We start from the raw sequence: 24,388 nt of genomic DNA, 5'->3' as shown, positions 1-24,388 counted from the left end.
AATGTAAAAAATTAATAGATTCATTCAGGCTAGGGTTAATTTAACAAGAGAGAGAAGAACAATGTATGGTCAAGATCTCTAGATAAGATAACTGTCCAACAAAGTCTTTTGAAGTTTGTAATGAGTTTTTCAAAACAATGTGGGTCTATAGACAGGTTGTCTGTCATTCTGAGAGATGTAAACAATCCTCATATCTGGCCATAAAACTCTTGTCTCTGTTCAACCCATGTTGTAATGTATTACATTTTAGCATGAGTTTAACTTTCCATTCTTTTCTCTCTTGCTGTGTTTTGAAGTTGCCCATAAGCACTGTGACTTTAAAGTCCCTCTCACAGTGACCATGGCTGTTGAAGTGGGCCGCTACAGAAACATCTGTGTTGCCATGTTTAATGTAGAACCTGTGTAAATTCATTCTCTGGTGGAGTGTTTGTCCAGTTTCTCCCACATAGAGTGCAGTGTCAGGACATTTCATGCAGAAAATTAGGTAGACTACATTAGATGATCTGCAGGAAAATGATCCCTTTATGTGATGTTCAAGTCGGCAGTGTGGTATAACTATACAGTCTGTATCATAAATGTGGGCACACGTTTTGCATCTTTTCTGTTGCCTTTTGTTGGACAGTTATCTTATCCAGAGATCTTGACAATACATTGTTCTTCTCTCTCTTGTCAAATTAACCCTAGCCTGAATGAATCTATTCATTTTTTACATTTAAAATTTCTCATTTAAAGATTTACCAATGTTGTTTCTTGTCCTACTGTGTATATAAACATAGGGAACTCCAGTTTCTGCATTACATCTTGCCTGAAGAAGGGGCCTGAGTTGCCTCGAAAGCTTGCATATTATAATCTTTTTAGTTAGCCAATAAAGGGTGTCATTTTGATTGGCTTTTCTCTACATTCATAATGGCTAACACGGTACAACACCCTAGTACTCAAGGGTGATGCAAATTTAACAAAGACAGCAGTAAACAGAATATTAAGTAGAAAAAATACTTCAATGCTAATTAAAATGATATTTCAGTTCTGTAGTATAAAGGCCATGAAAAGCAAGAAGCATGCATGGATTAGCTCATTTTCAAAATACAAGTTGATGTTAAGTGAGCAGAATGATTATAAAACAGGACAAGTGAAGTCCAGCTTAGTAACTAATTCAAAGCAGGTGTCAGATGCTTCTTTCAACCAATCCAAACACATGACCATGCCATAACTCTTCACGATAAAGCACAAGTACCAACACCATAGCTTACAGTGTGCAGCAACTGCCAAGGTTTGCTAGGGAAAATCTATAGACATGTACTATTAGTACAATGTCCTACCATTCTAATATTGCAGTATAAATAAATGACTTGCATTTAGTGAACCAAAACAAATCAAGCAAGACTCATTTGAAACAGCTAATCTTTTTTTCAACAATCAATGCTCTTTTCCAATGATCTGATGTCGATAAATACTCACTGAATAATAACATTTTCAAGATTGGTTTTCTGTAAAAAGGCAATTTCTTTAAAATGCACAAATAGGAAAAAAAAGAAACAAGGAAATTGTTTACTTTACCCTGAGTTTGCAGGATTGAACGTTAGTTGAATCTCTATCCTGAGACCTGAAACCACAAAAACAGGAATTCATCATTAGCACATTAATGTTAAAGTTGCATACTTTTAGTTATATAAACATAAATTGGGTGAAATCAATAACCAATAGTGCTACCATTATACACTGTAGTTAATAGACCATTAGTGGACGAGAGCTCATTAAGGCTAAATAGACTTGCAAACTCATCTTTATTCTAAATGATTCAAAGGCTTGTTTCACAAAACACTTGTAGCAAAAAGCACATTCAAAGGAATCACAAAAATACAACCAGTTGATAGATAGATAGATAGATAGATAGATAGATAGATAGATAGATAGATAGATAGATAGATAGATAGATAGATAGATAGATAGATAGATAGATAGATAGATAGATAGATAGATAGATAGATAGATAGATAGATAGATAGATCTTTATTTTCCTCCTACAGTAAATCTGGCTTTTACGGACTCTTACTTAATAAATATTACTAAATTATAACAAATAACCCCCTTCTGAAATGCACACCGGATTAACTAAGAGGAACAACAACAAGAATGAAAAACTTCTGATCTGGCTAAAGTTAAAATGGGCAATCACATTCGAGTGAGGTATTATAAAGTTGCTTTGCCACTGGTATAAAGGAGCCACAGTAGAGTTTCTTGTCACACTTCTGCTGAAGAACTCGTTGGCTGAAAGTACTTAATGGTAATGTATGACATAGAGACGATATGTAGCATTGTTCAAATTGGCACTCAGTTTGTTTTCATTCTCTCTTTCATTTTTTTCTCCTGGTGGTCGAGAGTGCATGGCATAACTGAACCTGCCTTTTTAATTAGCTTTTGATTTGGTGGGCCTCTCTTACTAGACCTTCACATTACAGCATAGAAAATCACTCAGGCTATCATAGAGTTGTACAAACATGACAGACTTGCAGATGTCACTACTCACAGACTTTTAAGAAAACAGAGTCTGCTCTGCCTTTTCTTATATTGTTTCTTTGTGTTACCAGACCAATCCAACCACTGATGTGGAACCCAAGTACTTGTAGACAAAAGCATTTAAGATTTGCGCGCTATTTATACGGAATGGATTCAACATGTCTAAAAATTCAGAATGGAATCATTTTCTATTTATTTATTTATTTACTTTTTTGCTGGGATTATGGGTAATTCATCCTGGGTATGACGTTAACAGCATCCAGCCCTGCAAGCAGGTCCTCCAACTTACAAGGAAAACTTGGGGGTTGGTGGCAGGATTGGCACTCCAGCCACTGTAAAAAACCTCACACTGTTACAGTGTGGTGCTAAGGTGTCACCTGCTGCACTTGAGTCCCAATCCAGATGGTTCGTTGTGTGGTGGGTGCAGCAATGCACTATCAGCGCATGCACCCAACCTCTATGGGGAATCACATCCCATATCAGTAGCATTAGACACAAGGATGGAGCCAGCTATGCATGAAACAGAAGCCCATTGCTGAGCACACTGTTACATACAGTAAAGTTCACCATTGTTCATTCATATTACATCTAATTCTTAACCTAACAAGTTAACCTAACATTCATGCACCTTGGATTTGAGAAGAAACCTGAACATCCAGAAATCACTCACATGAGCACAAGGAAAATGTTCAAATTCTAGAGGCAGAGAGGAGGCACAGAATCAAACTCCAGTCCCTGCAACTGTGAGGCAAATCAGTAACGACTGCACATTAGTGCTGCACCAGCACTATTATGAATGTACATCCCATTCTTTTAAAAGTATTACTAATTTTTGTAATATAAAACATTAACACAAAGGTATATTTCATTCTTTAACTGATTTTTCTGATCTTGTTAGTTGATGTATGTACAGAATGTTCATGAGGAGCTGGAGTTTATAACCACAACATTGGGCACAAGGTAGGAATCATCCATGATTAAAAAGGAATTTATTATTAAAACAATATTGCTTCTATACAAGATGTCCTAGTAGTAAATACATGTCATTTTCAAATATTTTTGTCGTTTATAATGTTCACATATGATGAGTTCAATCAGGAATTGTAAGATTTCTCTGTAGAGGCAATATTTTTAAAAAATTGACAAAAATGTTTTTAATTTACTAAAATGGAAGTACTCCAGTGATGTTTAAAGGGAAAAATAAATTTTGGCACTCAAAAAAATCAAATAGAACAAAGAAAATTTCATGGACATCTTTTTTTTAAATTCTGTACGTCTACAGAATGATGACTAATTTGAGCAAGAGTTGAGAGATATTCATGTTAGATTGAGGCCTACATGGTGGTATATCGAGACAGTGGATGGCACTGCTGCCTCGTGGCTTCATGGACAACATGGACTCTGTTTGTTCTTCATTTATGTATGTAGGTTTCCTTTGGTTACTCCAGTTTCCTCTAAACTAAAAACTACCCTGAGGTGTGTCCAGGTGTGTCCACAGTGGCATTTCACTTACGGCTGGTTCCTTCCATGCACCTAAACAGACCATATACTACCCCACAAATCAAAAACATGGATTGTTGGAAATAAGGGTTTACCACTTAGTTACTGTATTTGTACTTTAATGGCATTCAAAACATTTCTTTTTAATGAACTCATTTTATCAGTACACTCTCACACTGCAGTTTACGTTTCACTAGTAGACTGTACTCATGTCTATAATTAAATGTTTTTTTTATTCACTCAACTGTATCGCTAGATATGAAGTGATAAAAGTCACTGTGAATGAGAAAAGCATTAATTAAAATAACAAATCATGTTTAGAAGATTCACTTTTATGATAAAAAAAAATCTCTTCAGTATAAAAATTTTTGCAAATTTATGAGAAATAAATAACTGAAATATCACACTGACATAATTATTCAGACCATTTGCTATGACACTTGAAATCTGGCTCAGGTGTATTCCATTCTATTGATTGTCTCTGAGATATTTCTACACTTTGTTTGGAATCCATGTCTGCTCAATTCAATTGAATGGACATGATTAGGAAAGGTACACACCTGTCTATAGAAGGTTCTCACAGATGTTAATGTGTATAAGGGCAAAAACCATATCATGAAGTTGAAGCAATTGCCTGCAGTGCTTACAGACAAGATTGTGCCTGAGGAAGGCTAAAAAAATTCTTGCAGCTTTGAACATTCACAAGAGCACAGTTGCCTTCATAATTCTTAAATGCAAGAAGTTTGAAACAACCTCAAATCTTCCTAGACCTGGCCAACTTGGTAAAAGAGGTGACGGAGAACCCGATGGTCACTCTAGCTGAGCTCCAGAGAACTTGTCTGAAGATGGGAGAAACTTTCAGAAGTACAACTATCAATGGAACACTTCTTCAATCTGGGCTTTATGACAGAATGACCAGACAGAAGCTCCTCCTCAGTAAAATACACAAGAAAGCCCACTTGAAGGTTTCAAATAGCCACCTTTAGGACTCTCAGTCTGTGAGAAACAAGATTCTCTGGTCTGATCAAACCTGGATTAGCATCATAGAATTACCAGAGCCTACGAAAAACTCGTAGATCCGTCCCACCTTAAATCGCTTCTCACCTCTCCGTCAGCGTCCTTTGTCCTGTAAATGTGTGGATAAGCAGCAAACAGCAAGCAGCCTGCTATCATATCCCCCCACCCCACACAGTTTTCTCAGCTCAAGTCTGTTTACCTGTATGTCAGTTGCTTGGAGTTGTATAGAGTGAGCAGTCAAGCAAAATGACACCTTTTATAAATACTATATTGTTATTTGGAACACTTGCATTTCATGTGTGTTCGGTGTCTACAACGATCTATGTAAACACATTGTATATGCAATACCATTTCAATTGTGAAGCATGATGGTGGCAGAACAATGCTGTAAGGTTTTTTTAGCAGTGGGGACTGAGAGACTAGACAGGTTTGAGGAAAAGCTGAATGGAGCAAAGTACAGAAATATGTTTAATGAAAACATGGACCAGAACATTCTGGACATCAGAATGGGCAAAAGATTCAGTTTTCAACAAGTTTCTAACAAGACAATGAAAGCACAAAGAAAAGACAACCACCCAGAGCCAGAATCCAACATATATCTCTGGAGTGACCTGAAAATAGCTGTCCACTGACAGCTTCCATCAAACATTGCAGAGCTTGAGATGAGGTGAAGAAAATATTGGCAGGAAATCCACAAATCCAAGTGTGTGTGAAATCCAAGAACACATCAGGCTAGAATCGCTGCCAAAGGGACTTCAACTAGGTACTGAGTAGATTGGTCAAATTAATTGTGTCAATGTTATATGGAGACTCCCGAGCCTGCATGCCAATCAGGTATTAAACTACTTTTAAATGTAAGAGTAGCTGGCAGGTTCCTCACTGAAACTTTACCATAAAAGATTATAACTGAATTTTTACTAACAGATGTACAGTACATCTCTTACTCATCTTTGGGCATAGAGCTCAGTCTCACAGTTTAAAAGTTACTGCAATCTGTTAGTTGAAAACCAGCACCCACAAATTCAGTGTTTATGTATAAGCACTATAAAATGTGATTATAAAATTCAAGCTACTACATTTCCCTTAACCTTCAAAATGATCCATTTTGACTCAATTTTATATAACAAGCAGTGTTACGTCTTAGTATTAATCCAACTTCTTCAAAATGCTTGAAAGTGATTTACATAAACAATTTGCTTTCCTCTTATTATTTAGCAAGCCTTTTTTTCAGATACTAAATTTTTAGATACTGTGTATGTGATGCTGTGGTGAAGTGTTTATTGCTGCTGCTTCACAGCTCTGGTGTCCTGGGTTTGGCCCTGAAATTGGCTGTATGGAAATTACACTTTCACCACTTGTCTGTGTGGCTTTGTCTCCAAATTGTCTGGTTTTCCTCCCACATCCCAATGACATGCATGTTAGAGACACTGGTTACTCTAAATTGACCCCATATGTGTGAATGTGCCCTGCAGTGAACTTGTGCTCTTCCCACACTTTGTCCCTGCATTGCGTGTGATGCTGCTTCAGCCCCCTTGATCTTGTATTGCATAAACTGGATCTGATGTGTTTAGGGAGCTCTGCAATCTGAGGTCAGTATCTACCTGCACTTGGACTTTTAAGATTAATTATATTATCAATCTATATTAACTGAGCCTGCTGTATTTAATTTCAGGGTGTAAGGAAGCAGAAAGGAAGCAGGAATCTGTACTCACCAGAACTGTTTCCACTAAGAGAAGATCATTTGGGTTGTGCCTCTCAGTTTTCTCAATAGCAGATGAATGCGATTGAGATTGACACTATTAATGTAATTAATGCTGCAAGTAGTACAGGGTTGGGAGAACATAGGCCCAAATAAGTAGACCATGAGACCCTCACTTGGATTAAGTGGGTCTAAGAATGTTACAGATATAAATACTAATAGTTAGGAAAGAACAGATCACTGTGTGGAACTTAGGCTGTAATGCAGCTTTTTGAATTAAAAGGTTAACATTATACATAAATATGCATGTACAGTATATCAATATATGCGTGTTGTTTTGATTTTCACATTTTTTTTTTACAACTTTTCAGTGAAAGTATTTTGGGAACCACACGGGAGAGGGCAATTTTTAGGTTACCTTCCATTCCTGTAAGCTTCTCCTCATATGGATGTGTTCATGTGACATTTTTAATGAAAAAAGATAGCATTGTAGATGCAGTTCTGCTTGCACTACTAGAAATGAGGCACAACATACAATTTATACGATTTCCATATGATGAGAAAATAATTCGATTTTGGTTTGAATATTTTGTAAATAAATACTTAGCTATTTGCATTTGCATGTACATAAGGTGTGTTTTTTGTGACTACTAAAAACTACAGGCAGACATTACATTACTGGTAATCCATGAAATGACCTGTCATATTAATTACCTAAAACTCTTTTTGTGAATGTTTAGCTAAATAAATTGCAAAATATAGTCAAAAACACTACATGCTGAAGTAAAATGCAGTGCTAAAAAATGAGATGCATGCTTTATACATTCACAGTAAAGCTGAAAAGAAAAAAATAAAATAAACGTCTTGAATTTTTTTTGTAAGTAATTGCAGCTTAACCACGTAAACCTGATTTTTTCCTTCAGGCAAAATGCTTTTAATTATGTCTTAATGATTTATTCACACTCTCTTTGACAAGTACACATTCATTTTAGGAAGATTTTGAGCATGGTGAAATGAATGACTGCTAAGCCTAGCAGTATGGTTGATCTCAAAAACAAATAAAGCATTAACTAAATGACCGTCACCAATTACCTAGCATATTTTCCCATTGTTTTTAACAGAATTGAAAGTTCAAAGTATTGCTGTCATAAAAACAGACTTATTAAACTTATTAAAAAAAAAAAGCCTAGTAGACTTTAAAACTCCTTTGCTGCCTGAGGAGTGATGCATCAGATGTACTTGCAGTGTAGAAATAGAGAAGAAACTAATGTAGTGTGAGAAACAGCTGAAAGTGATAATTGCTTCAGGTCCCCAAAGGATGTTCTGATTTAACACTAAAAGAAGACGAAGAAGGAATTAACTCTTTGAATGGTACTGACCCTCCAAGCTTTCACACTCATTTTTATACAGGAAAGCAAATTTTTCATTGGTTTTGTATTTTATGAATGAAAACAAACTTAGCTTACAAACACTTTGGCGCCATATTGACAATGACAGTAATTTGCTTGTATGAATGTATATTACTGAACAAAACATTTCGTTACAGGTTTTACTCCCACAGACCATCAGTTTGTATCTATGCACTGTTCAATTAGTAAAATTTTAATAGAAGTATAAAATACACATCCACAGCTTCCAACTGGTATAGAGAAAATTGTCATTTAAAACTAGACAGATGTGGTGGTGGGATGGTCAGCACTGCTGCAATATGGACCCAGCTCTCTGTGTATGAAACCCCTCCATGTCATTGTCAGTGTGGAATTTGCATGTTGTCCCATTACCCTTCTACATCCTCTAAAATACTGTGTGTGAGAGGCCTTGTGATGGAATGGTGATCCGTCCGGGCTGCTTTCTGCCTTGTGCCCAATAATTCCCTGGCAACACAACTCTGAATTGGAATAAATGGCATCAAAAATATTATGTTTTCAGAAATATTTTTTTTATATTTACTTTTATTTATTAGGTATGAGTATATTGGTCATCGCTGTTGACAGCTGGAGCAAAAATAAACAACAACCTGGGGTCACTGAAACTAAGTCTTCTGACTTTCCAACCGTAGTTCAGACGCCTCTCAGACAGACGATGAGAGACCAAGCTGCTGCTTCCACCACAAAGCCCCACACCTTCTTGGTTGGCACTATAAAAATGTCAAAGCCACCAGAAGTGGCAACATTCTTTTGAGGACCAGCTCTTGAGAAGGGAAGATTGCTTCCTCGCCTTATTTTTGTTTTGACTGGCTGTATGCCAATCATTTTGCACACTTCTGAGCTGTTTATTTTGCCTATTTTCCATTTAACGGTATTAAACTATACCAGGTACCCCAACCCTTTTTATGTTTATTATTTCTAATTTGAATGTAACATAAAGATTTCTTGCTAAATGATAAACAGAATACTGTTGTTAGAATGAATAGTAACATACTTTGAAATTAGCGTACACATCCTAGGTAAACATTATGATATGATAAGCAATTGAATACATTATGTTACTGATGTACACTACATATTCATAGAAAGCTGTTTAGCTTCATACAGCAAAAAAAAGAAAAAATGAGGCCCTGCTAACTTGAGTAAGTATATACAGGGACTGTAGATTTACTATTTCTAAAATTCATTTTAATAATCAAATAGGTATCTGCATTTAACAGATATATTAATATGTTTGTTCATGCATTTATCATTACCAGAAAATTTGCCATACATAAGGTTCAGAAAGATACAACACCACAGATACCTTGTACAAAATAAAATAAATCAATTTGTATCCGTCCTGGGTCTGGAAATTTTCTTTTACACTTTACTTTTCAGGGCCCATATATCAACAATCAGTATTATAAAATAAAAAAGTGGAAAGCAGTGGTTAAATTCAGAAGACATCTACAGTCCAATATGGAATTATACACAATGCAGAGTGAATCAAGTAAGGTTTATAATATGACTGTATTGGCCATCGTTGACTGTATTACACAACAAGTATACCGGTAAAAATCTTATAAAATGATTAGGTGTGATTTATATTCTTAATTATGATTTTAAGGTTAGTGTGTTGGTTCACCATTTGAGGATTTTATTTGTAGAAAGTTGAATCTGTTACTTGATGGAAGAAGCAAAGCTTAAGATACTGTAGGAGCACAGATGGAAAATCCTGATATGAAAAATACAATGCCTTGTCAGAGTGGAATGAGCATCCACTGAAGCAAACAAAATCTGCAGCTGCTGTACAGAAATTTGTACTTTTCCTTCATGCATTCAAGAAAGCACCACAATTACTCAGCTGCTCCATTGAGTTTGGGAACGACTACCTGACTCTTTTTCTAAATGAAAATTGGGCATAGACAGTTTTTACCCAGCATACTGTAAATTCTTTAACAAGACAAGCAATCTTCATTTTCTTTTATAGAACTCTTCCAAGGATGCAGAAATTGAAGATATTTTGCAAAGCAAGCAAGATTATATGGTAGGTAGTTTAAAAAAATCAAACGGAGATAAAGAAAATACACAAAGGATTCCAATTGCTGGACAAAATCACCAGTTTATTTCTGATCTTAAACTTTGCACACAAATGAAATTTTAATATAATGGAGTAGATGAAGAAAAAGTGGAGCCCAAAAATTGAGATAATGCAAACAGCCTGTAAAAAATCGGCTGCTCCATTATTCGTATAAATTTACCAAACAAACAGAAGGAGAGGAGTCTGCAGAATTAAAGTATTTGTAATTGTTTTTGTGGACATTTATTTTTCACACACACTAAATTTTTCTTTTCTCTAAAAGTAATTTCAATATGAACTGACGGACATGACTAAGAGGCGTACATACAGAACTGGGTATTTTGTGATCCCGATGTATTTTGCCTTAAATGCATTGTTCATAAATAACATGGATGATAAAGCAATGCCTATGTAAAAGACACCTGAATTTGAATTACTCCAGATCACTGACAAACCTAAATGTTCTCAGGGTTCATCACACCCCAAGTCGATGCAGAGACATAACTTGGTTTCGCATTACCTTCCAAACACCGCTGCCTATTGTATGCAACATTGCTGTCAGAGTTTCAGGAAGCCTGGCCCAGATTCATTATTTTTCATAGCAAAGTGATCCAGCTAGTTAATGCATGAGTGCACTATTATGACAGTGACATAAAATCTGACAATTGTCAAAAATACATGCAATTCTCAGCTTCCTGCTTAACACCTACTATGATTTACTCAGCAAAAAGGCAGTATTGAGAAAAAAGTGCCTCTAGAAATAAGTGAATGATGATAATGAACTATAAGTGCTCTGGAACAAGCGGATTTTGTTACATGCAATATGTGTGATGTTAGTGCCTTGGGATATTATAAAACCAAACACAATTAGGGAGGCTTTGAAAAAAGAAACATTCAAACAATAAAGACAATAACGTACGTCATAAGAAAGGAGAGAAAAGTCAACAGATAGTTTAGCCATTAAATATACCATATAGTAGAATTTTGAGAAAGGTAGCAGTAAAACATCAAAGATTGGATCTGAAATTGAGTATACTGGTTAAAGGCAATGAGGTGTTAAGAGAAGTAAATCATCACATGAGGATGAAGCCAAATAAACACAGCACAGCAGTACAAGAATGAAGAAAAAAGTATGATTACGGAAAAATGCCTTTACTGTCCATCTGTCCTTGAAAAGCTTGTCATTTAGAAAATGCATTGAAAGGGCAGATGATACCTATACTAACAAAATATAAATTGTAAAAAATAATAAGAAATAGATAATTAAAATGGTTTAAGAAAATGTGGTTTAAAATTATTTCCCAATGAAAATGTAGCCATTTATTTTTTCTTGCTCTATTAAAGAGAATATGATGGTAAAATGGCACGTTTTGACTCCTTGAGGATTCTTGAAAATGTCTCTTATGAGGTATGTCAATACATCAGTTATGGCTCTTTAACACAGTCTCATTAATTTTTTGACAGATCTCTTACATAACAACATTCTCATACCTGCATAATACTTTATACTGTAAGTTGTAAAAGTAAGTACAAATCTACTTTCAGCTTTATGGTGTACATAACAGCACATAACCAACAACCATCTAGTTCCCTAGTGACAAACAGCTCATAAAAATTTCACTTTGTTATTTCTTATTCAGCAAAATATAAGCTCTTGATGTTTAAAAACATCTCTTAAGATCTCTTGATCTCAAAATGACTAAGTTTCAGGTGATGTAAACAGTACAGAAATAACTGGGAAAAAATATCATTTGAAACAATTCTAAAAAATGCAACATCAGTAGCAGGTATGTTATGCTTGTGAGAACTGGGTTTCTTAGTATTACATGTGACATTTTTTACTTTCTTTTCAGTATTCATAAATAACAGAAGCTTTTTTTCTTTTAAGGGTTTAAACATTTATATAGCAATATGTGAAGGAATGGCACACTAAAAAAACCCTTAAACTTATCACCATGATTTAGATTTCAAACTTCACTTGATTTATTTTAATTGTCATTTCTAAATTAGAAGAAAAGCATTTCTATACAGTTAATATTTTGTTCATGTTTAGTGAACTCATGAGGATTAAAGTATTTATTTAATAATTTTTAGCCTTTTGCTGCAAGATAAGCAAAGTCTTTATTAAGGTTCTGTTACAAAGCAGACATGATTATCAGATCCACTATACAGGAGGTAGGCCATATAGGAAAGTGCATGAGGAAGGAGCAGAACCGTTGTTGTAACATTTAAAAGCGTGACTTAAATTTTGAATAGGGTCTTTTACTAAGACAATTTATTCCTTTTGTAGGCTAAACAATTATAAAAAAAATTCAGACATGAGCGACAGTAGACTTTGCGCCCTAAGAACCAAGTTACCCAAACTATTCTATAACATTTCAGTAACTACTTACCGCTTTGATGCTAATCTTTCTGGTCATAAAATAGATCATTTCGATAGCAATTGACAAGAAGAATTCATAATTATTGCCACAATTACGGTATTTCTCTTACACGATTTGACTCAAAAACTAATCAGCACATCATCATCTAATAACAGGCTGAAGTTTTGAGTTTGGTATTTTTCTGTCCAGCCATTTTAGCTATAGAGCATCTTCAAGAAACTGTGACACAGACAGACACATACCCATCATTGAGATAGTGATGTTTTTGGTATCAGGGGACACTAAAATGTCGAGATCCGTCAAAAACCAGAGATCAAAATTTTTGACGAACCTAATGCTTTTACTCCTCTCCCATAGACGATAGGTTATGGTGAGGGAGGGTGCAAAGCAAAAGTACACCTTGTCTGTTAATATTTGTTATTTAGATAAGAATTTTCTGAATATTTTAGTAATTAGTTTATACAGAAAGTGTCTAATATTCAGTTAGACATGAATTTTAGGAATGGTGTGTAGAGTGCTACTTGACTACTAATAAGAGATGAGCAGATTTATTGTTTTCAGTTCAAAGTTGCAGAAGCATGCTTCTGATGTGTAAACTAGTTTTATTAACTCCAAATGTCAAAACCAGCTGCATTCAGAGACAGTAAAATTAATTTCATGAGTCCTAAATAAAAAAACATCTGTGGGAGAAGGCAAGATCTATGAACCCCTTGGGGACAGGACCACAACACACCTTCAATTAGCTTCAAAATTCAGTTGATGAGCTTGTCTTCCACCACCATCACAAGTGATGTACTTGTGCAACACAGAAGAGGTTAAGATGCAGAAAAGAAATGCAAGATTAGAGCCGCCTGGTTGTATGGTGTGGATCAACACATCCTGATCTGCATTTTATCTGGCATAAAGATAATAAAGTATTAATATTTTGAATTTTATAATGTTAAACTGAGTTGATTGCCTACTTGTCTGCCATACATTTCCATTTACTCTTTCAATAGGGGCTAAGCCATTAGTTAGGTCAACCAGGTGAAGAGGATACTCTTCTAGAAGTAACAGAGTAACAACAACAACATGTATTTCTATAGCATGTTTTCATTCACAGGATGTACTTCAAAGTACTTTAGAAGACGACAAAGAAAAAGATGCAAAAAAAGAAAAACAAATAAAAATTAAGAATGAATAAAGTATGGGTTGTATATCCTGTTAACGATCTGAGTAAAAAAGAATGAAAGTTTATACCATGGGCCCACATTAAAAAGAATCTGTGCAAGCAAAAGAAGGTAAAATGTTTTGAGAAGAGGTGTCTCCCAAAGATATTCTGTGATAAAATATAAACTATCATTGGTTCTTTGTAAGTCTTGTTAGGACAAAACAAAGCATTTGTTAAAGAGTTTACACAGCAGTAGCAGGCCTCTACATGGATGTGTATAGGCACTTTTCTAAAGTGTTATTAAAAAGGCATTTCAGAACCTACCTGCTAAGGCAGAAGCTAAGAAAGCAAATTTAGGTGACCTGAACAAAAGGCATTTTATTAAAGAATAATTACACCAAGCTATCCTCCTACACTGGAAGGTTTTTTAAGGTAATGTAAGGTCTAGTATTTGTGATTTTTGTAACTTCAACACAAAATAAGATAGCTCATAATCACTCATTGCTACGGTGGGTTGGCACCCTGCCCGGGATTGGTTCCTGCCTTGTGCCCTGTGTTAGCTGGGATTGGCTCCAGCAGACCCCCGTGACCCTGTGTTCGGATTCAGCGGGTTGGAAAATGGATGGATGGATAATCACTCATTGTTACAGCAATTGACTAAAGTGATTTTGATCAAAGCCAATTCAGTAACGACAGCAACAACATTCCAAAACGCTCTTTAATCCAAATAAGGTCAAGAAAAAACACAGGAAGTAAAAATGAAAATTGAGAACGGATACAGCAAACTGTATATCATTTTCCTTTATTGATGGAGCTGTCAAAATTACCAGTAACATGAATGTACTACAAGAGGACTTCATATCAAAATTTTCAGGTGTTGCGGAGATTTGTGAGCTCTGGGACAACCAGACTAGTTCTGTGGAATATTTGCAGGACTAAGGACACAAAGAACAAGTACACTGTACACTTCAACAAGAATCATTCTTTCTTTTGCAATGTGATCCTTGTCAGGGAATGCTTTTAGTGGCCTTGTAACGATCGATATAAATTCATGAAGCAAGCTGAACATGCACAGTGGCCTTTGGCTATAGCACTAGACATTTAATTCTTTATAAAGGAAGCACAGGTCAAGGTCTCCCACTAAAGCCAAGTATGTGTCATTTTAAGACGGTATAAGTGTACATTTTAAATTAGCTCAGAAGAAAGGGCAAAAAACATGTGCAATCTGAACATATGAGTTTTGCTTTAAATATTATTTAATTTGAAAGTATCTGAATATATCTTCAAGACAATGTGTATAGATGTGCTTGTCGTCTCTAATGCAGTATTTGACTATAGTTTTGAAGTGTTCCTAGAACTAAACACCATTGCTTTACATTTGACCAACCACATTCAAACATCCTCTCATCCACTGGCCTTGCCCTATCTAATTTGTGGGTAATGCTCCTTGAAAACATATTCTGTATGCATGTGTGAACTTGCTGTCTTCCTTTGCACAAATATTTACTTCAGAAAGTATCCTAGCCAAGTATTCATTGCACTAAAATAAATAAAACATTAATCTGTAGCAATTGATAGAGAAGTTGAGCATGCTTCCTCTTCTTTAAGGTGTGCATATAAACTAGAGTCTTTATCTCATCTGTTGGGTTTCTGAAGGTGATTATCTGTAATTTCAACAGACATTCCAACCCTGGTAATATTTTCTAGTGATTAACTTTCCTGCAGTAGTCTACTGTGAGTTATTAAAGATATGATGGTATGTCATCTCATTAATGCAGGGGAGCTTCTGATTTATCAAATAATAGAATACTGCTTTCTGGAAGATTGCATATAACTGCAATTTCCAGTCATCACTATCAAGCTATTTTAAGACCATAGCATTGAAAACATACTACAGGGTATAAACAAAAATGGATATACTGTACTTCAATCACAGTTAAAATAAAAATTAAGACATGATCCTGGACAAAAAAAAGAAGGAAAAACCACAAAAATAAAAACAATGAGACAGAAAGAGATGGAAGGTGATGAAAAGGGCACTCTTTTGGTATTTTGGTATTGCTGTGGATAAGTTACTCCATCAAACACAGTGCAAGACCTCTTTAGCTTCGTCCAGGGGGACGGCAGGTTTATTACTTTGTTCTCGGCTAACTCTTATTTTTTTTCTTCATTGTTTACTCCTTATAATTTATTTGTTTGATGGAGGCACATTTTTAGTCATGTTGGTTTATTTCTGAGAGAGGAGGGCTGACTCGAGGTATGCCCTCCATCACAGTACTAATTGAGAACATAAGGAGCCTTCTGATTAGTGACTTGTCACCATTAATACTTCTTGGAGTGTTTAATTTTCTGCCTTCCTGTTAACTTTAAACAAAATCCCATTTTAAGTGTTTAGATTATTAAATTTGGCTCTTAATGTTATGGTGAATGAGTAAGAACAAAAAATATACAATAAAATATACAATAAATAAATTTTACACCTTATGTAACAATGATCTGGTTAACTAACCATCATGATTTCCATAAATAGAATCAAAATAATCAAAACTATTTTCTGTGAAATATCAAGGCATAAACTCTTAATGCACTGCATCACCACCCCACCATAAGGCAATACAGAAAATAATGTGGTTAAGGGTGTTTACATCCTTCTCTGACTTAAATTGTTATTCTACGACAGCAGCCATATCACATGCACTTCAGAACAGGTAATCCACTTGAAGCTAAGCATGTTTGGGCCCAGCCAGGACTTGGATGGGAGAGATCATCTTGGAAAAGCTTGGGATGATGCTGGAAGAGGTATTGGTGATGCTAGCAGTGGGAACATCTCCTGTGGTTAGTGTGTGGATTCCAATGCCCCAGTGCAACAAAGGGGCCACAGTGTTGTAAAAACAGATTAGATGTAAAACCGAGGTCCCGACTCTCTGTGGTCATTAAAGATTCCCGGGAGTTCTTCATAAAGAGTAGTGTGTTTCCTGATGTTCATGCTAAATTGTCCGCCATGGCCAAATCATTCTGGTCCCCTAATCACTTCCTGTTCCTAATTTGTTAACTATCTCTCTCATCCCATCACCACCTAATAGCTAATAGTGCAAAAAGCCTGCCGTCTTATCATCCTGGTGGATGCAGCTCACTGGAGATGGTTGAAGTGGTTCCTCACTCCTTATGTATTGCACTTGGAGTAGTGGAGAAAGTGCAATATTAATGTCTTCTTCTTCTTCTCTTGAGCCAGTAGCACTTTACAGAACTTCTACTTACACAGCACATTAAACGTGACAAATGAAGTTGTAGTTGCTGATTTTTTCACTTGAGAATATCAGATTGCATACCTAGAAATCATAGGGTACAACAAAATACGACTATTTTTTTCTGACAGCCAAAAACATGCTGTCTAACAGAGCTAGTGATGTATTCATGTTTTCAAGGCACAGTGAGTTTCAGCCACAGTCTCTGTCCTTTTCTTCTTTTTTTCATTCTGTTGTGGTGCATAAAACATGAGACACCAGACAGACGAGCCTCTTTTCTGTTTGTCAGGCCCAAAATGCCTGTGCTCCTTATTTCTTATAAGCTGCATTATATGTGTTGTACTTCTGGCTGAGCACTCCTGTGATTTAAGACAAAATCAAATTGGCGTGATTTTGTTGGAGCAAGTTGAAGACTGGTTATGTCACCTGTTTTGTCAGACAACATGATTAATGATCATGGGAGCACACTGAGTGCGCCTCCGACTTGCTAAGATTATGTCTGGGACTAAAAATTTCTGGAAAAGTCATGTAATATGGCAGCACCTTTAATTTGTATAAACTTGTATAAACAGAATACACATATTGGTTCTGGAAATACCTTTTGCAGGGTGTCTCCTGTTCAGACTTTAACGTAAAATAACTGCTTTATAAGCATGCTTAATGTCTTCGTTAATCTTATCACTTTATGTAAGATTAATTATTAATAATAACAAGGAACGGTATCAAAACTAAAAATGTACTTCTACTGTTTCATTATAAGGTCATTATAAGGTCAAATTCTTAAAAAAATGTAAACTCTACCGTGCTTATTTACATTATCCGCAGGTAAAAAAATCTGTTTCATGTGAAATATTTGATCTCAATGTTATTCTGCTTGCAAAAATTGCAAATTTTTCAATAGCATGACACAAAAAAGGTGTGGCAGTACCAAGGTGCAGGTTTAAATTTTCACACATTTTTTTCTGTGACCACTTTGTCAAAGAAATGTATCATTTGGAATGTGCAAGAATAGGCCATGTAAGACAAAGGCATTTCATTCAGTGTTGGTTCCTGCCTTGTTCCCAATCCTGCATCTACTGTATAGGCGTTGGTCACCTGCAGCCCCATAATGGACAGAGAGGGACAGAAACTGGCTTGACTGATTTACGGCCCAAGTAAGATTTAAACTTGCAAATCAAACATACTTGTTATAGTTACACTTGCAAATCACAAGCATTTAAGGACCAGTGCTTAGCTTTCACTGTGATATATTTTTATTGTTGTAAATTAAATGTTCAGATTTTGAACAGTCCAAAATTGAATGAATGTTAACAAGCGCTAAGGGCTTTATATGTCCATATTTTGAATAAAAAACAATGTGGAATTCACAATTCTCCAACATCTGGTTTATTATTATTCAGACATGTATTGAACATGTCATGGATACAGCTGCCAGTATAGAATGATTTTCAGTCCTTAATGAATTTGAAAAGTTAGCAAAGGTCATTAACAGCATGGAACTATGTCAAAATGATGAAACCGACAGAAGAAAAATTAGCTGTTCAAATGAATGTTGTCTCATGCGTTAACTTTCTTAGTGCGATCATCGATTTAAGAAACCTTCCCTGATCTCCACTTAACATTCACTGAATATTATGAATTATATCTAACCTTTCCATATCTGGTTTCTATAATAACCAGCAAATACTCTTTATCTTTCACCTTTCATCTTCCAAACTATCAGTTTTGAGAATTGGTAGATCAGTACAACAACTGTAGTAATACACTTTCACAAACAAACTTTTCTATACAGACATAAGAAAGTACTTCCTGTTATTATTCTATTGCATTTTTCCATCAGTTGGTATTTTTGATATTAACTTTCTTGGTATGTTTTAGGCTGAGTAGTTATGTTTCAATACTATTTCTTAATCGCAAGCTCATTTAATTTTTGCCTTCAATGGCTTTCATGTATATATTTTGCTCATAAAATACTCACGAAGGCCTTCAACAAACATGACCAGGATCTCTAAATGGATAATAGCATTTCCTGCAACATGAAACTAAAACCTAATTGCTTTTTGATAAAAAATATGAAGTAAACTCTGTACCATAATATAATTCTTTAACAGACCTTTTTTAGATTTTATATAAATAAAATCAATAAATGTGGGTTACGTTTAGATTAGATTTCTAAGTTTATAATAGTAGTAGGAGACAAACTTGTCATATAAAAGATTAAGGAAAGAAAACAAATACTATATTTATGTGCTTTTTAAAATGTGTATCCTTTTGTCATTGATGGCTGAAATGCAAGCATACCATCGGTTTTCTACACTAACTCTTTGATAAGTAATAATTTATCTGATCTTATGTGCACCCCCATTACAACCCTTTTTTCTTCATGGTACTTTCAAAAGGCTTTAAATTCTAAATTTTAAGTTGTATCAAATGTAAGTATGTAACTTTTTATGTACTTTGACTCAGCTGTTTTGGAGAAATGCATTTTTGCTCCCACCTCCCATTTCACCATTCCCAGTGAATTCTTTTAAATACCAAGTGGCACGAATTTTAAGTTGGTTCAGCTTTATTATACATGAAAATTGTTATTAATTAATGAATCAGTTAATTATTTAGAGAAATATTATTGGTTCCCATTTGTGATTAATCAATTTCTACCTTGTTCTTTGTGTGTACAAGTTCTGTATTTAGTAATTAGTATAATCTGTATTTGTATTTTAACTGAGAATTCTTCAGAGCGCTTTGCACCTGCACTCAGTAAAGAACACTATACTGTACAAAACATTGTTGTATTGTATTGTATTGTATTATATGCCATTTTGGAATAATTTACAGTTGGTTTGGTTGTCCCCTCATTTTAAAACTCAACCAGATGAAATTTTTGAGACACCACATATCCTATGTTTTAAACTGAACCAATGTCTAACTATATGGAAAATTCTGTGAAAATCGGTTCTGCCAATTTGGCATGATTAAAAAAAAAAAAAACATGCAAAAAGACAAGATGCAAGCTTAGGGTTGAAATGGTGTCCTTATTGTGAAAACATATAAATAACATTAAACAAAGTCAACAATTTAAAAAGACAGACTGAGGACATTACAATTTCATTTATATAGATTTTCTTCAATGTTAAGCAAAAATGTAGTTACTTCTCCATATAAAATGTCAAGAAAACTCCATACCATGTCACTTAGTAACAGACCCGCTTTAGTTTTACAGGCAGTGGGGATGCTAAACTTCTCGTTCACACACTGTTCATTTAACAGTACGGATCAGGATAACACATAAGTTTGCACAAGAGATTGTCAGATGTCTTTAAAGTTACTGTTTAAGCAACATGCATTTTCAATGTAAAATGGGCCCTTTTAATCTAATACAACTTCCTGCTCCTGATCCTACAGGAATAAATAAATAAATAAATAAATAAATAAATAAATAAAAAAATAAAAGTTTGGCTGTCCTACATAATACGAACACCAGCATATGAGGTAAAATACCACAATCACTGTGAATATACCCTGGCTCAAAGAAGGCAAAAATGAAAACATTTACAGTTTGTGATATATGGCCGGCAGCTCATCCCGGCCAATACCCCCAAGCCGCCAGATGGAGCCCTCCCTGCAACATGGAGGTGCCCCGAATTCCAGCAGGGCATCATGGACCTTGGAGTTTTAATTCACAGCCCTGCTGTATACCATGGGGGCCACCAGGGGATGCTGCAGGGAAGAACAGGGAGTGGTATTTTCCGTATAGCCCAGCAGTACTTCTCAGTCATGGGAGCGGAAGAAATGATGTACTTCTGGGCTGAAGAAAAAGAAGAGTTTATGATCTGACCCAGAAGTGCTAGGAAGTCACGTGGACTGAGGGACAGAGGCATTTCCAGGTCAGGGACTATAAAAGGACTGTGGAAGATCCCAGCAGTGAGCCGAGTTGGGAGAAAGGGTGACTGAGCTGCTGGGAGTGGAGGATTAAGAATTAAAAATTGTATTATTGATTAGTGATTATTGAGGATTGTGGAGTGTAGGTGCACATTATTATAATAATAAATTCATTATTGGACTTTTTACCTGGTGTCAGAACGTGTTGTCTGAGGGTTCAAGGGTACGACAGCACCCCTATCTGTCACAAGTTATTACATATTATATTACTAATTTTGGTGCATGTTTCAGATGTAAAACATAACGTTTTTGAGTCTTGTCCATCATTTTAATAAGCCAGGATCCAAAATCTGACTTCTTACAGTATGGGCTTCTCTGAATAAAGTAAACTCTTATAAAAATTGTTTTGGTAATCCTACAGTTTTTCTCAGTGGATTTACTCAACTGTCCTTATATCCAAGGCGCCTAACAACATCTGAAATGGCAGGGTTACATTTCTTTTATTGATTTCCAGTTGGAGAACAGGTAGATGAAGGGACTTACTCGTGGACACACAGTGTCACTACTCTGATTTACTCCCACAACCTTAGGGTTTGAAGTCCAAAGCCCCAACAATTATGCCACTCTGCCTGCCTTATATCATTACCTTGCCTTTTTCAACTTTGGTTTTAAATCCTTTAGTTGACTGTAAATATCCCAGATTTTCTCATTACCAATGACTTTTTGTTTTATCTGGTTTGTTTTATTTTAGTCAAAAATCGTTTGCCAGGTAGCATCATTGTCTGGTCTCGATTATAGTTTTTATATGCAGGTGCAAGTAAGAAGTACTCACACCTCTACCTGTTTCTATATACAGTAGATAATAGTTACCAAATCTAAGACAACAATACTTCTTCTAATGTACTGTATACAGGGCCAGTCTCTGTTCTTCTTTTGATGTTAATTGTTAACACTTAAAGCTGTGCATCCACCTATTGAAACTTTTCCTGAAGCCACCTTCTCCTTTTTAAAAAGTCAGAGAGTGTCTATGCCAGTAGAATCAGGCAAAAAGAAGAAACTAAAACTTTATGGGACATTGGTCCATCAGAGGATAATATTTGAAATTGTATTTAATATTTACCAAATAATACCCAATGGTAGGTTCATACTGTAAAGATACAATGTGTGAAATGGATAATACAGAAACAGGCAGTGGCTACTCGTGACCCTCTTCTCATTCTGAAAATTAATTAACAAATTGATGGACATGTAAGGTACTAGTTATCATTCTTTAATCACAATGTGACAAATATTTTATCATAGCTGTATGACAGTTATACTGTATATTTACAGTACGGTGAAGACATTGCTCGAAATCAATATTAGGTTTAATTATTTTTTAAAATACAAAGATTCATATTTTTATCAAGCACCAATATTGCTGTCAGTGTTCAGAAGATTTTTTTTTATCTGTAGAAACTTTTTTCAATAATTGGAATAAAGGCATAACAGTAATGCATTTCTACTGACAAATTTACTTGACCTTTGTGATGATATGTAATTGAGCAACTCTCTTTCCCTTCTTCTAAATACAAAAAGAAAAAGTTCCCTGAAAAACTTGCAACATGAATCATTTTTCAGTATTATTATAGAAATATTGTCAACTTCTGGTTGAGTTTACTTGTGAAAACGCCATACACCGTTCATCAATCTCAGAACACATCTGTTAACATGACACAAAAAAAAATCAGCTTGACGATATTTTCGGTGAGTGAAGTGCAACACATAGAGGTTTGTCTGAAATTGTTTTGGAGAGTGTGCTGAAAAGCGTTAATTTCGGTTCAAGACACTTACCATATGTATCTCTATAAATAACATTACTCATTTTCCAAAACCATTTCAAAATTTTTGTCAGCTGTTAGGTAGACTTATTTGTAAGTGCAGTGCACCTTTCAAAAGCCATTCATCAATCACCCACTAATTTTTCTAACATGTTACATCAATTTTAGTTAGATGGCATTTCCGATTAGTAAACCTCAGTGCCTGGAAGTCATTTATATCTTAAATGTAAACTTTTTAGGATGAGAGTTCACATTATTCCGCTTTTGCATTGAGATTACACATCATTCAATCTTCACATTTCTTATTTAACTGTGGCTGTCTGTAAAATTACATGACAACCTACAATAAGCAGTATAAACAGACTCATGCAGTTCATAATTTCTGCAGCTTTGAATATTGTTTGTGAGCCTAATGACTCATTCTTCTAAACATCTCTAGCCACTAACAAGAGAAATGATAAACAATGTCATATTCAGTTAACAAGATAGTCTGAAAGACATCAGCTAAACTGTTCATTTTCTGAATTTTCTTCATCCATCTAGAAACACAGCCTACCTACGTACTGCCAGACATAGGGTAGGAATCAAGCCTGGATAGGATGACAGTCCATCATGGAGCACACTTCACATATGCACACATTCATTCCTATTCAAAGTTAATCTAACATTCACATTTTTGAGAAGAAAGTGAAAACTAAAGAAATTAGTAAGGACCATTCAAACACTCATATTGTAATTCATTGCCTTTCTCTAGTGGATGTATGATAATGGTGTGATTTTTCAATAAGGCTGTCTTTAATCAAAAAAGGTGTAAGGTACCGAGGAGGTAGTCCAAGGATGTCTGAGAATAGCAATTATTCCAAAATGACTTTAAGCAAAATTAATTAAGACTGGCAAATAACAAATCTTAAACAACTGTTATTGGTAAAGTACTTTATCATAGTGAGAATAATTACAACAGTAAGATATAGAAAGCAAGTGGGAGAAATTGCTTTTGTGATATCACCAAAGATGGTTATACAGGGCCAGTCTACATTCTTATTTTGATGTTGTTACCAACAGTAATTTCAAAGATAAAATTAGTATAAGAGCATCTATTAGAGATAGATAGATAGATAGATAGATAGATAGATAGATAGATAGATAGATAGATAGATAGATAGATAGATAGATAGATAGATAGATAGATAGATAGATAGATAGATAGATAGATAGATAGATAGATAGATAGATAGATAGATAGATAGATAGATAGATAGAGTGCATCCGGAAAGTATTCACGGCACATCACTTTTTCCACATTTTGTTATGTTACAGCCTTATTCCAAAATGGATTAAATTCATTTTTTTCCTCAAAATTCTACACACAACACCCCATAATGACAACATCAAAAACGTTTACTTGAGATTTTTGCAAATTTATTAAAAACAAAAAAATTGAGAAAGCACATGTACGTAAGTATTCACAGCCTTTGCCATGAAGCTCAAAATTGAGTTCAGGTGCGTCCTGTTTCCCCTGATCATCCTTGAGATGTTTCTGCAGCTTCATTGGAATCCACCTGTGGTATATTCAGCTGATTGGACATGATTTGGAAAGGCACACCCCTGTCTATATAAGGTCCCTCAGTTGACAGTTCATGTCAGAGCACAAACCAAGCATGAAGTCAAAGGAATAGTCTGTAGACCTC

At 35.1% G+C, this 24,388-nt stretch overlaps 1 protein-coding gene across 2 annotated transcripts in view; it reads right to left on the bottom strand.

Moving 5' to 3' along the window:
• The window catches only part of LOC114654324 (receptor-type tyrosine-protein phosphatase delta), a 2,007,901-nt gene that overhangs the window by 1,112,849 nt on the left and 870,664 nt on the right, over positions 1 to 24,388 (bottom strand). For both annotated transcript variants that reach the window (XM_051929989.1, XM_051929990.1), the window contains one exon: positions 1,558 to 1,603. The gene's annotated coding sequence lies outside the window, so the exon portion shown is untranslated. The remainder of the gene's footprint in view (positions 1 to 1,557; positions 1,604 to 24,388) is intronic.

The sequence above is a fragment of the Erpetoichthys calabaricus genome, chromosome 7 (genome assembly GCF_900747795.2).
Source record: "Erpetoichthys calabaricus chromosome 7, fErpCal1.3, whole genome shotgun sequence".
NCBI classification, from domain to species: domain Eukaryota; kingdom Metazoa; phylum Chordata; class Cladistia; order Polypteriformes; family Polypteridae; genus Erpetoichthys; species Erpetoichthys calabaricus.
The sequence above is the reverse complement of the archived record's forward strand: the minus strand, read 5'-3'. Positions and strand labels throughout refer to the sequence as shown.